Here is a 13,370-nt window from a genome sequence, read left to right on the forward strand (position 1 = left end):
TGGTACCAGAAAAGTGGGGTCATTGCTGTGATTATACCTTACCATTAGTTTCAGAAGCCTTTGGAACAGGTTTGCAGAAGGAGTTTGGAAACGTTTGGAGATGCAAGCTAGAAAACCTTAGAATGCTGTAAATAGAGATTAATGGGAGATGCTGGGGGGAGTTCAGAAGACCAAAATGCTTATAGGAATGTGAACAGTAAAGTCCAGGCTCATGAGGTTTCAGTTGGCAACAAAGATTCTGTTGGAAACTGGACTAGAGGCACACATCCAACATTCTGGTAAGGAACTTTTCTATATTTTTGCCCATGCCTTGAGACCTTATGTAAGGCTAAATTTAAAGGTGGCAGACTAGTGCATCTAGCAGAGGAAACTTCCAGGTATCCCAATGTTCAGACTGTGGCATAGGTACTTCTGACTGCTTTTATCCAGATTCATAGTGAGAATCAGAAGCAAGACGTGGAGTCAAATGGTTTGAAAAGTCAATTTCACCAGAAAGGAAGCACCAGTAAAGTTGGGACCAAGGAGATCAAGATTGCTGAAAAGATTACCATTAAAAAGAAGCTAAGTATTTTGAATCAGGATAGTAGGAACAATGCCTTTAGGACATCTTGGGAAATGACTAAAACTTACTCAAGTTCGAGGGTGTAAAGGGGTAAACTCCTTTGAAGACTTTGCTTTGAGAAAAGAACCTAGGGTGTCCCCATAGTGATAGTTTTGCAGGTCATGCAGCCTTCCACCCAGATTTCAAAAAGAAGGCCTGGGACGCCAGGCAATCATGTCCCTGACAGGGCGATGTTGAAGCTGTGAGAGGGAAGCCAAAAGTGCAGTAGACACCCCAGGAAATTAGAAACGCCAGTATTGTGAAAATATCCTCCCGAGAAAGACAGAGGCCAGAGGCCATGTGGGCTATAACAGGTAAGGCCCTAGGGGTAGGGCTGCCAAGTCCTTTGGAACACACATGTCACCACAACCTTCCCTGCATATTGGACATGGAGCTATAGGATTTAATATTTGCCCTGCTGGGTTTTGGTCTTGCTTTGGCCCATTTCCTTCCTGTCATTTTATTCCTCCCTCTTGGAATGGGAATGATTACCTTGTGCTACTGTATGCTGGAATTATTTAACTTTCTTTTTTTATTTTTTTTAATGTTTACAGGGACTCATAGCTAATAGCGTGCTTTGAGTCTCAGAAAAGGCTTTGGACTTGGATTTTTCAGCAATACTATAAATATTGAGAATTTAGCAATTCTTAGAGGTAGACTAAACACATTCTGCATAATTAAATGAACATGAGCCTTTTGGATGACAGCAGCAGAATGTTATGGTTCAAACCTAAAATTTCCCCCAAACTTCCATGCTCTAAGTTGGGGCCTGGTTGGGAGAGGATGTGACCTGGAAGGGTGTGTTCTTGTCTCCAGCTCCTCTCTTTTTTCTCTCTGATTCCTAGTTGCCCTGGGGTCAGAAGCTTTCCTTCACTATGTTATTCTACTATGTTCTTTCTGCTTTGGAGCCAGCCAACCATGGACTAAGCCCACTGGAATTATGAGTCAGATAAACTTCTCTTCCTTTAAATTGTGCACATCCAGTGTTTTGTCCCAGTGATGAGAAGGTGACTGGCACAAGACCTTAACTTGTCCTCCTCAGGAGGTTTGCCTATTTTCATCACAGAAAAGTATTTCAGGTTATATCAGTGAGAGGAATAATCAGGTTTATTAAACAAAATCAAAGTATACATTCAAAAAGACATACAGGTGTTTGAGGGGTAAGGCATATTATGGTCTGGGGCTAGGGAATTTATGTGCTCTTGGGGTGGAAATCTATGGAATTTGTGAATCTATAGTATTGCAAGAAAAGTAAGGCCCAATTTATAGGTGAAAGTCAAGGCCAATTTTACAGGCTTATTGTATCTTTTTAAGACTCTTAGGTATTTTGCAGTGAGTTGCCTGGAAGGAAAACAGAAGGCATTATAAGCTTGGATAACTTTAACTGTGCTCTGAAGCAATAGTTATTTTAAATTTACAATTATAAAATTATAATTTTTCTTGTCTCCTTTCTACCTACCATTATTTATTTATCCTCCCTCAAAGTGGATTTTGATTTGGGGACCAACAAAAGATAGGAAATAGTGGAGGGTGAGATGAAATTCAAAGTACTTCTGTGAAGCCAGGGTTTGGATAGATCTTTTTAGGTATTAGAGTGAGAAGGACATGGTATAAAATAAATACAGGTGAGGGCAACAAGTGTAAGCATAGAGAAGCGAGGCTGGGCATGTAGTACTCTTCATTCTGCTTTGTGGCTGTTATGATTCCTCTGTCCCCTCCCCATCTTTTTCACTTTCATGTGTCCTTTCAAGAAACAAGGATAGAACACGTATAAGGCATTGTACCAGATGACATATAAATTAGATAAAACAGTGTTCCTATATTGGGATTTACCCAATTGCAGATAATTAGAATATCATCTAGGCATATATTCCCTAAACAGTGTATGAAGAATCATTAATTACCCTATGCGCTATAAAGTACTTCCTGACATTTTATTTCTATCGTCAAAGCAGTTGGAAAATTCTCTATCATATACCGTTCTTGAATAAACACAATGTCTACTAGGATAGGGAAGATACTGATACATTCTGCAACACAAGAATTGTTTAATTCATTATTTCATCAATATATTTCACCATAGAACTTTAATTTTTTGTAATAATCCATAATATCCTTAGAAAGAGATATTCTTTGAATATATTTATAAAAGGTGGCTTACAGTCTAGTAAGTACAACACCTAGACTTCTACAGGGACAGTTTCTATTGACTGCTTTTTAATCATGTTATGGGCCTTGCAAGTGTGATTTACACAGAAAGAACTCTGAGTCAATTCAAATAAAGATAAACCCTGAGAATGGAGCTTTTCAGTAAGCTGATAGATAAGTAAAGTAGTGACAATTGTCTGAGGATGGGACTCCTGTAGAGCTCCAAACCTGTTCTGTCTGCTCTAGTAAGATGGACTGCTGATTTTCACAGCTACCATGCTTTTAAAGCTATTGGTTTTTCAGGGCTATTTCAGAGTTTAGGGAGGGAGATGAATTAGGGCAAGTTACAATGATGTAAGATTTTATGTTTTTCTAAGATTCTGCCATCTTTCTTTTTTTGTTGTTTTTTTGTTTGTTTTTCCTCTTAAATTCTTTTATTGGCACATTTTAAGTATAGAGTACATTTACTTTCATCATTGGGAACTTGTACCTTTACATGATGTATCTTGATTCTTATTTTTTCCATTCCCCTGCCCTCCCTTCTACCCCTCCAACCCCTCCCTATTTGCAAAGGCTTTGTTTCCATTTATTTCCTGTTTTGTTTTTGTTTTTTGGAACTGGGGATCGAACTCCAAACCTTGTGCTTGCAAGGCAGGCAGCGGCACCACTGAGCTAAATCCCCAGCCCTCCATTTATTTCTTTTCTTGTTTGTTAAATTCTTTTATTGGTACATTTTAGGTATACAACACAATTACATTTCTCAGTGGGAACTTATATCTTTACATGATGCATCTTGGTTCTTATTTTCTCCCCATTCCTAGCCCTCCCTTCACCCCCTCCACCCTTCCCTATTGACAAAGACTTTATTTCCATTTTTTCCATTTCTCAGCATTTTTCCTTTCCCTTCTTTCCTTTTCCCTGCCCCTCCCACTACCCCTACCCCTTTGGACCTTTTCTTTCTATTTTGCATTATCGATTATTCATTCTAATCATTCGTACATTTTAGGTATACAATATAATGACATTCATCATTGGAAATTTGCACCTTTACATAATCTCTCTTGATTCTTATTTTTTACCCTTGCCCAGCCCTCCTTTCAAGCCCTCCATTCCTCACTATTTACAAAGATTTTGTTCCTATTTTTCCATTTTCTCATATTAATTCCATTCCCTTCTATTCTTTCCCCTACCCCTCCCACTTCCTTCCCCTTTACCCCTTTTCTTCCTATTTCACATTACCTATTATACATTTTAGTCCTTATTTACACTTTCAGTTTCTCACACCAGAGAAACTATTCGGTAATTATACATGTGTGTCCTATTTATTTCACTTAAGAGTATCACCTCAGTGTGTATCCACTTAGCTATAAATGTCTCTAATTTCTCATATTTATGGCTAAGTAGTACTCCATTTTATAAAAAAACCACATTTTCTTTATCCAGTTTCCAGTTGATGGGCATTTGGGCTGTTTCCAAGTTTTAGCTATCACAAACTGTGCTGCAATGAACATGGGCACACATATATCACTGTGGTATGATTCTTTTAATTCTTTGGGGAAGATCCCCAGCAGTAGAATAGCAGGGTCAAATGGGACTTCCAGTCCTGGTTCTTTGAGGTATCTCCATACTGATTTCCACAGTAGTTGCACCAGTCTACACTCCCACCAGCAGTGGAGAAGGGTTCCTCTTTCCCCACAGCCCCCCCAGCATTTGTTATTGGTTGATTTCATGACAGCAGCCATACTTTCTGGAGTGAGGTGGAATCTCAGCGTTGTTTTCATTTGCATCTCTTGAATGACCAGTGATGTTGAGCATTTTTTCCTGTATTTATTTGCTATTTCTACTTCTTTGTCTGAGAAATGTCTGTTCATTTTAGATGCCCATTTTCGGATTGGGTCTTTAAATTTGGAAAATCTGATCTTTTTAAGTTCTTTATAGATTCGAGATAGTAGGCCTTTGTCTGAGGAAGAGCAGATGAAGATATTTTCCCCCATTGTGGGTTGTCTCTTCACACTGCTGGTGGTTTCTCTTGCTGTGCAGAAGCTTGTTAATAAGAAGAGATCCCACTTGTTGATTGTTTGTGCTAGTTCACGGGCAACTGAGGTTTTGTTCATAAAATCTTTTCCTACACCGATGTCTTCAAGAGTTCTACCTAACCTCTGTTCCAAGTGGTTCAGAGTTTCTATTTTAATATTTAGATCTTTAATCCATTTTGATTTTAGTTTAGTGCATGGCAAGAGATATAGGTCTAGTTTTAATCTTTGGCAAGTTGAAACCCAATTTTTCCAGCACCATTTATTAAAGAGGCTATCTTTCCTCCAGTGAGGGTGTTTGGCTCCTTTATCGAAGATGAGATGGCTGAGTGTGTCTGGCATTGTTTCTCCATCTTCGAATCTTTTCCACTGGTCCTCAGGTCTGTTTCTTTGCCAGTACCATTCTGTTTTTATCACAGTAGCTTTGTAGTATAGTTGCAGGTTGGGGATTGTGATACTCCCTGCCATGTCTCTGGTACCTAGAATTACTTTTGCTATTCTGGGTCTCTTCTTGTTCCAAATGAATTTTTGGATTGTTTTCTCAAGGTCCATGAAGTATCTGGCTGGGATCTCAATTGGAATTGCATTGAATCTCTATAGCAGTTTTGGAAGTATGGCCATTTTCACTCTATTAATCCTTCCTACCCAGGAGCAGGGGATGTCTGTCCATTTTCTGATATCATCTTCAATCTCTCTTTTCAGAGTGCTATCGTTTTCAGAGAAGAGGTCATTGATTTCTTTCATTAGGTTGATTCCTAGGTATTTCAGTTTTTTGGATGCTATTGTGAAAGGAATTATTTGCCCTATTTCTCTCTCAGTGAGTCTGTCATTGGTGTAGAGGAAAGCTATTGATTTTTGTATTTTGACCTTGTAACCAGCTACTTGACTGAATTTGATTATTAAGTCTAGAAGACTTTTGGTGGAGTTCTTGGGGTCTTCTATATACAGTGTCGTGTCATTTGCAAAAAAGGACAATTTGACTTCTTCCTTTCCTATCTTTATTCCTTTTATTTCTTTCTCTTGTCTAATTGCCATGGCTAGTGTTTCCAGAACTATATTGAACAAGAGTGGTGATAGTGGACATCCTTGTCTTGTTCCTGATTTTAGTGTGAAGGATTTCAGTTTTTGACCATTTAGTATGATATTGGCTGTTGGTTTTTCATAGATGGCTTTTATCAGTTTGAGCTAGAGACCATCTATTCCAATTTTTTGTAGGGTTTTTATCAGAAATGCATGTTGGATTTTGTCAAATGGTTTTTCTGCATCTATGGAGATAATCATATGGTTTTTGTCCTTGGCTCTATTGATATAGTGTATTACACTGATTGATTTGCATATGTTGAACCATCCTTACATCCCTGGGATGAATCCCACTTGATCAGGGTGTATGATCTTGATGATCTTCTGCATTCTATTTGCCAGTATATTATTAAGGATTTTTGCATCTATGTTCATTAGTGAGATTGGCCTATAGTTCTCCTTTTCGATTGGGTCTTTCTCTGCTTTGGGGATCAAGGTGATGCTTGCATCCAGGAATGAATTTGGGAGTATTGCTTCCCTTTCAAATTCATTAAAAAGTTTAAACAGTGGTGGCAGTAGTTCCTCTCTAAACGTCTTGTAAAATTCAGCAGTGAAGCCATCAGGGCCCGGACTTTTCTTAGTTGATAAGTTTTTAATTACATTTTCAAATTCATTGGTTGATATTGGGTTGTTTAGAAATTTTAGGTCTTCTTCATTCAACTTTGGTAATTCATATGTATCTAGGAATCTGTCCATTTCTTCTGTGTTTTCCATCTTATTGGTGTATAGGTTCTGGAAGTAGGTATTGATGATCCTCTGGATTTCTGCTGGGTCTGTTGTCATTTCACCCTTTCCCATTCCTAATTGCATGGATTTAGGCCTTTTCTTTCCTTTTTCTGATAAGGTTGGCTAAGGGTTTGTCAATTTTGTTGATTCTTTCGAAGAACCAACTCTTGGCTTCCTTGGTTTTTTGTATTGTTCTCTTAGTCTCCATTGCATTGATTTCTCCTCTGATCTTTATAATTTCCTCCCTTGTATGAGCTTTGGGGTTGTCCTGCTCTTCTTTTTCTAGAAGCTTGAGGTTCAGCATCAGGTTGTTTAATTGGGCTCGTTCTGTTTTCCTAATATGCATATTCACTGCTATGAATTTCCTTCATAAGACTGCTTTCATTGTGTCAAATAGATTCTGATATGTTGTATTGTCATTGTCATTTAATTGAAGGAACTGTCTGATTTCTTCTTTAATTTCCTCTGTGACCCATTGGTTATTCAGAAGTGTGTTGTTCAATTTCCACATGTTTATGAAATTTTTCAAGTTTCTTTTGCTATGGATCTCCAATTTCATCACACTATGGTCTGATAATATACAGGGGATAACTTCAATTCCTTTACACTTACTTAAACGTGTTCTATGTATGAGTATGTGGTCTATTTTTGGGAATGACCCATGTGCAGCTGAGAAGAATGTGTGTTCTAATTTTGTGGCGTGGAAGACTCTGTAAACATCTGTTAAGTTCATTTGTTCAACAGTTCAATTGAGTTCTAGCATTTCATTACTTAATTTTTGTCTAGTTGATCTATCTGTTTGTGACAGTGGGGTGTTGAGGTCCCCCACTACAATTGTATTAGTGCATATATGACTTTTCATGTCCATTAATATTTGTTTTATATAGTTGGGCTCACTAGTGTTTGGTGCATAGATATTTATGATTGTCATCTCTTCCTCTTGGATTCTTCCCTTTGCAAGGATGTAGTGTCCTCCTTCATCTCTCTTAATCAGTGTTGGTTTGAAATCTACTTGATCTGCAAAGAGGATAGCTACTCTTGCTTTTTGGGGGGTTTCCGTTGCATGGAGTATTGTTTTCCACCCTTTAACTTTCAGTCTATGAGTTTCCTTTTGAATTAAGTGTGTTTCTTGTATGCAGCATATTGTTGGATTTTGCTTCTTGACCCATTCTGCCAGTCTATTTCTTTTGATTGGTGAATTGAGACCATTAACGTTGATGGTTATAACTGAAACGTATTAACTTGTCATTGCCATGACTTTTTCTTTTTGTTGGGATCTCCCCATTTACATTCAATTTCTTGTCATGCCAGATGGGTTCATTCTGCTTTGCTTCCTGGGGTTGTGATCCTCAATGTCTGTTCCTAGGGTATTGCATAAAATTCTTTGGAGGGCTGGTTTGGTATTCCCGAAGTTCCTAAGGTGCTCTTTGTCATGAAAGTATCTTATTTCTACACCAATTTTGCAAGATAGTTTTGCAGGGTACATCAATCTGGGATGGAGGCTGTTTTCTTTTAGGGCTTGGAATATGTCGCTCCAAGCTCTTCTTGCCTTGATGGTTTGTGTTGAGAAGTCTGCTGTGATTCTGATGGGCTTTCCTTTGTATGTGGTTTGTTTCTTTTCTCTCACTGCTTGTAGAATTTTGTTCTTCTGTTGGATTTCTGGAATCCTAACTATTATATGCCTATGTGTAGATTTATTTTGATCAAGGCTATTTGGAGTCCTATATGCCTCACTTATCTGTATGTCAAGTTCTTTTCTCGTCCTTGGGAAGTTTTCTGCCATTACTTCTGTGAAGAGCTTTTTTATGTCATCTGCACTCTCTCCTGTTTCTTCATTGACTCCAATCAGTCTTATGTTATTCTTCTTTGCATCACCTGGCAGCTGCTGGATTGCTTTCTCATGGTCCCTTACAATTTTGAAGCAATTTTTCTTTTCCTGGTCATTAATTGCAATCTTATCTTCTATATCTGAAATTCTGTCCTCACTTTGGCTCATTCTGCCGTGTAGACTTTCAATGGAGTTTTTCATGTCCTGGAAATCTATTTGCATCTCTTTTATGGATTCCATTTGTTTCCTATGTTGGGATTCCATCATGTTCCTCAGCTCCTCTCTAGATTTATTAAACATGTCTTGCACTAGGAGCACAATTTCTCCTGTTATCTGAGAAATTATTTCTGATTTCATTTTTTTCCAGATCCCCTTTTGTTGCCAGTTCAGTGGGTCCAGGTGGTTGAATATCAGAGTGTTCCATCTCATTTCCCTTTGGGGTTGCTGTAGGTGATCTGAATGTCTGGTTTTGAGACTTATTTACATGTTTTCTCATTTCAACTGGGGGGGCGGGGGGTTCCTGTTGGTGCCCGTGCAGCTCACCTCCTCTGAGCTGGGAGAGGTGGGACAGGGGCTGGGAGCAGTGGTAGGGTTAGTGGCCCAGAAGCCTCTTCCTCCTGGCTGGGAGCAGCAGGAGGGATGGTGGCCGGGAAGTCCCTTCCTCTGGACCAGGAGCAGTGGGATGGCAGCTCAGAAGCCCCTACCTCTGGGCCGGGAGTGGCGGGATGGATGGCAGCCCAGAAGCCCCTTCCTCTGGGCCGGGAGCAGCAGGAGGGATCCCTCCATTTATTTCTTATCTCATAATTTTTCCTTTCCCCAACCCCTCCACTTCCCCTACCCCTTTGGACCTTTTCTTCCTATTTTACATCATCAATTATTCATTTTAATCCTTATTTACACTTTCAGTTTCTCATACCAGAGAAACTGTTCGGTATTTACATATGTGTGTCCTATTTATTTCACTTACGAGTATGTCCTCAATGTGCATCCATTCACTATAAATGTCTCTAATTTCTCATTCTTTTTTTTTTTTTTTTTTTTTTTTACGGGATCAAACTCAGGACCTTCCACTTTTGAGGCAGGCAGTGGAACCACTGAGTTAAATCCCTGGCCCTAATTTCTCATTCTTTATGGCTGAGTAGTACTCCATTTTACTAAAAACTACATTTTCTTTATCCATTCTCCAGTTGATGGGCAATTGGGCTGTTTCCAAGCCTTAGCTATTACAAACTGTGCCACTATAAACATGGGTGCACATATATTGCTGTGGTATGATTCTTTTAATTCTTTTGGGAAGATACACAGCAGGGAAATAGCTGGGTCAAATGGGACCTCTAGTCCTAGTTCTTTGAGGTATCTCCATACTGATTTCCACAGTGGTTGCATCAGTCTGCACTCCCACCAACAATGGAGAAGGGTTCCTTTCTCTTCACAACCCCACCAGCATTTGTTATTTGTTGATTTCTTGATAGCAGCCGTTCTTCATGGGGTGAGGTGGAATCTCAGTGTTGTTTTCATCTGCATCTCTCAAATGACGAGTGATGTTGAACATTTTTTCATATGTTTATTTGCTGCATTTACTTCTTTGTCTGAGAAATGTCTGTTCCCTTCAGATGCCCATTTTTGAATTGGGTCTTTAAATTTGGGGGGGGTCTGACTTTAAGTTCTTTATATATTCTAGACCTTTGTCTGAGGAACAGCTAATACAAATTTTTTCCCACATTGTAGGTTGTCTTTTAGCTCTGTTGATGGTTTCTCTTGCAGTGCAGAAGCTTTTTAATAAGATGAGATCCAGGGCCCAGGATTCAGCTCAGTGGTTCTGCCACCTGCCTTGCAAGCACAAGGTCCCAAATTCAATCCCCAGTACCAAAAAAAAAAAAAAAAAAAAAAAGATGAGATCCCAGTTGTTGATTCTTTGTTCTAATTCCTGTGCTACTGAGGTTTGGTTCACAAAGTCTTTTCCTACGCCAGTGTCTTCAAAAGTTCTACCTAACTTATCTTCCAGCAAATTTAGTGTTTCCATTTTAATATTTAGATCTTTAATCTACTTCAATCTTAGTTTAGTGCATGGTGATAGATATGGATCTAGTTTTAATCTTTGACTAGTTGAAATCCAGTTTTTCCAACACCATTTATTAAATAGGCTATCTTTCCTCCATTGAGGATGGTTGGCTCCTTTGTCAAAGATGAGGTTCTGCCATTTTCTTGATAAATACTCCTCACATTACTGCAAGTCTTAAGTTAATTTCCGGAATTTTGAAAAAAGTTAATGTTTGACAGTTTAGAGAGTATTCTCAGTGCTTTTACAGATGGGTAAATATTTTGGATTCCTTACCCCACCATGCCTTCCATACATTTTTTTATGCCACTGCGTCTTTGTATTTGTTACTCCCTGTGCTAGAAATACCCATGTCCTCTATTTGTTCTGCTTGTAAAATTACCATTCATTTAGCAAGTGTCTCATCCTTGTTGGAGCCTTTGCCAAACTCCTGGGCCGTGATTATACATACTTCAGAATGTCCTACTAAGGAATCTTTACACTGCAAAAAACAGAAGTTACCCAGAGATAGCTGAAGAGAAATGTTTATAAATAGAAAGAGGTATTTCATGGAAATGCGGGACAGAATTTGAACTTTGAGTCAATTTTGAAAGTCATAACCAGAAATTCCATGGCCAAAGTCATCTTTCTATTTCTCTTGGACTTTATCATCTCATCTTTAATTCCTTGTCTTAGTTACTTCTTTTGTTGCTGGGACAAACATACCTGACACTCATACCTTAAGGAAGGAAATTGTTTTTTGGCTCATGTTTTCATTTCCTAGTTGTCTGGCTTCAAGGTAGGATGCCATGCCAGAGAGGAGCTGCTCACAGCATGGTGGGCAGGAAACAGAGTCAAAGGAGCAGGGAAGGGAGATATTATATACCCTTCCAGGACACACCTACCTCTTCCAACCAGAGCACACCTCGTAACAGCAAGTCAGCTACAATGCCTCCAAAGTCTAATTACCTTCCAAAAGCCCCTCCTGTAAGTCCATGAGGCTCTTGGGGGACATCCTGATATAAACCATAACAATCTCTAATTGTCATTTTACATATATATATATTATATATATGCTTTATTCTTTTCCTTTTCTCAAAAGATCTGCTTCCTTGAGGTAGATATGTACAAAGTTACCACAGCCCAAGTTTTAAATGCTCTCTTTCTCTTAAGGTATCTCCCTGAAACTGACTAAAGTTCCCGAGTCCCTCTTTTCAATTATCATGGGAGTGAATCTGTTGGACAAACCTGATTCAAATGTTAAGAGTTGGGATAAACAGCTGTGCTCAGAAGACAGGTTACACGGATCACTTGCTAAATCATAAAGCCATATAACCGAAGAAATGGAGCTCACTCTGCAGTAGGAGGTGGGTAATGAGGAAAGGGCTACAGGTGATGGGGAATTTAACCGGATAGGCATCTGCCTGGGCTGTATAGCAGAATATCACAGACTGGGTGGCTTAAACAGAAATTTACTTCTCACAGTTCTAGGAACTCAAAGTCCAAGGTCAAGGTGCCAATGAGGTTGGTTTCTGATGAAGGTTTTCTTCATGACTTTCAAATGCTGCCTTCTGCTGTGTCCTCCTGTGACCTTTCCTTTGTGCTTATTCAGAGAAAGAATTTTGATGTCTCTTCCTCCTCTAATAAAAACACCAGTCTTATCAGATTAGGATACTGCCCTTATCACTCCACTTAATTAGGGATTAAGCACACTCTACCACTGAGCTGCTTCCTTATTACCCTTAATTTCCTCTTCAAAGCCTTATCTCTAAATACAGTCACCTTATGTCTGCAACATAGGAATTTGAGGGAGAAGGGAAGATATAATTCAGTCCATAACATCATCTCAAAAATTATCCACTATATAAAGATGATGCCTGAGTTTAATTTCTGAGTAGAATGCATACTTTTAAAAGTTATTCATGGTCACTAATGTTCTGAAATCGTTAAAGACCTGTTAAAGAATAATTCATGAATTGCCTTTTCTTCTTCATCACAGATATTCTCCTGCACACACCATATATACTGTCATGTGTAGTCAATTTTCAATTATCCACACCAATGAAGCTAGAGAACAGATGTTCAGATTACCTAGGAATCAAAAGAACTATGGCAACTGTTCCATTCTAGCAAACATGTGTCCTGTAAAAGGAAATAACACAATCAGATGAATCAGAGCATATATATATTATTATATATTCATATAAACTTTTAATTGAATAAGAATATGGTCTGTCGGAGTCACATATGCATCACCATCATATTTTACTCAGTGAGAGAGAGGGCTGCAGAGCAACAAGGCATGAAACTGGTCCTCCAAACAACAGAAGTGAGAGGCATGGATGAAAAGCTAAAGGAACTGTTTATATTATGTAGAAGTCAAATTAAGTACATCACATTTATCAGACCACTCAGAGGATTGTAACTGAGTTTAAGGGAGACCAAAACAATTCCCCCCAAAAGGCTCATATGTTCAGAGGTCAGGCTTTTGGAAGGTGACTGGATTATCATTATTAGATTAACCCACTGATTAAATACATATGTGAATGTGCCGTTAGGAGGTAAGGCCTGGTTGGAAGGGAAGGATCGCAGGGGGTGTGATATGGAAGGGGTATATCTCCCTCTCCAGCTCCTCCTTTCCCACTCTGGACCAAAATTTTCCTCAAAACAAATGCTGCTCCTCTGTTACTGAAAGTCATTCATCCAAAACCAATAAACTGTTATTCAAATACTACCTGGGTGGCACTTTCAAAGTCAAACTCCTAATATTATCTCAGGATATTATTCCTATATTTCTGCTCCCAGCAAATACTTCTCAGCATTTTTGGTCCTCCGAGAATTAGTGATATGGAAATATCATCAAATCTTGAGCGATTCAAAGATAGTAGTCTAACTCTGCTGTGTCCTTCTGGCTGC

This window comes from Heterocephalus glaber, unplaced genomic scaffold, assembly GCF_053883595.1.
Source record: "Heterocephalus glaber isolate CG9 unplaced genomic scaffold, H.glaber_assembly_v1.0 deba00001461, whole genome shotgun sequence".
NCBI classification, from domain to species: domain Eukaryota; kingdom Metazoa; phylum Chordata; class Mammalia; order Rodentia; family Bathyergidae; genus Heterocephalus; species Heterocephalus glaber.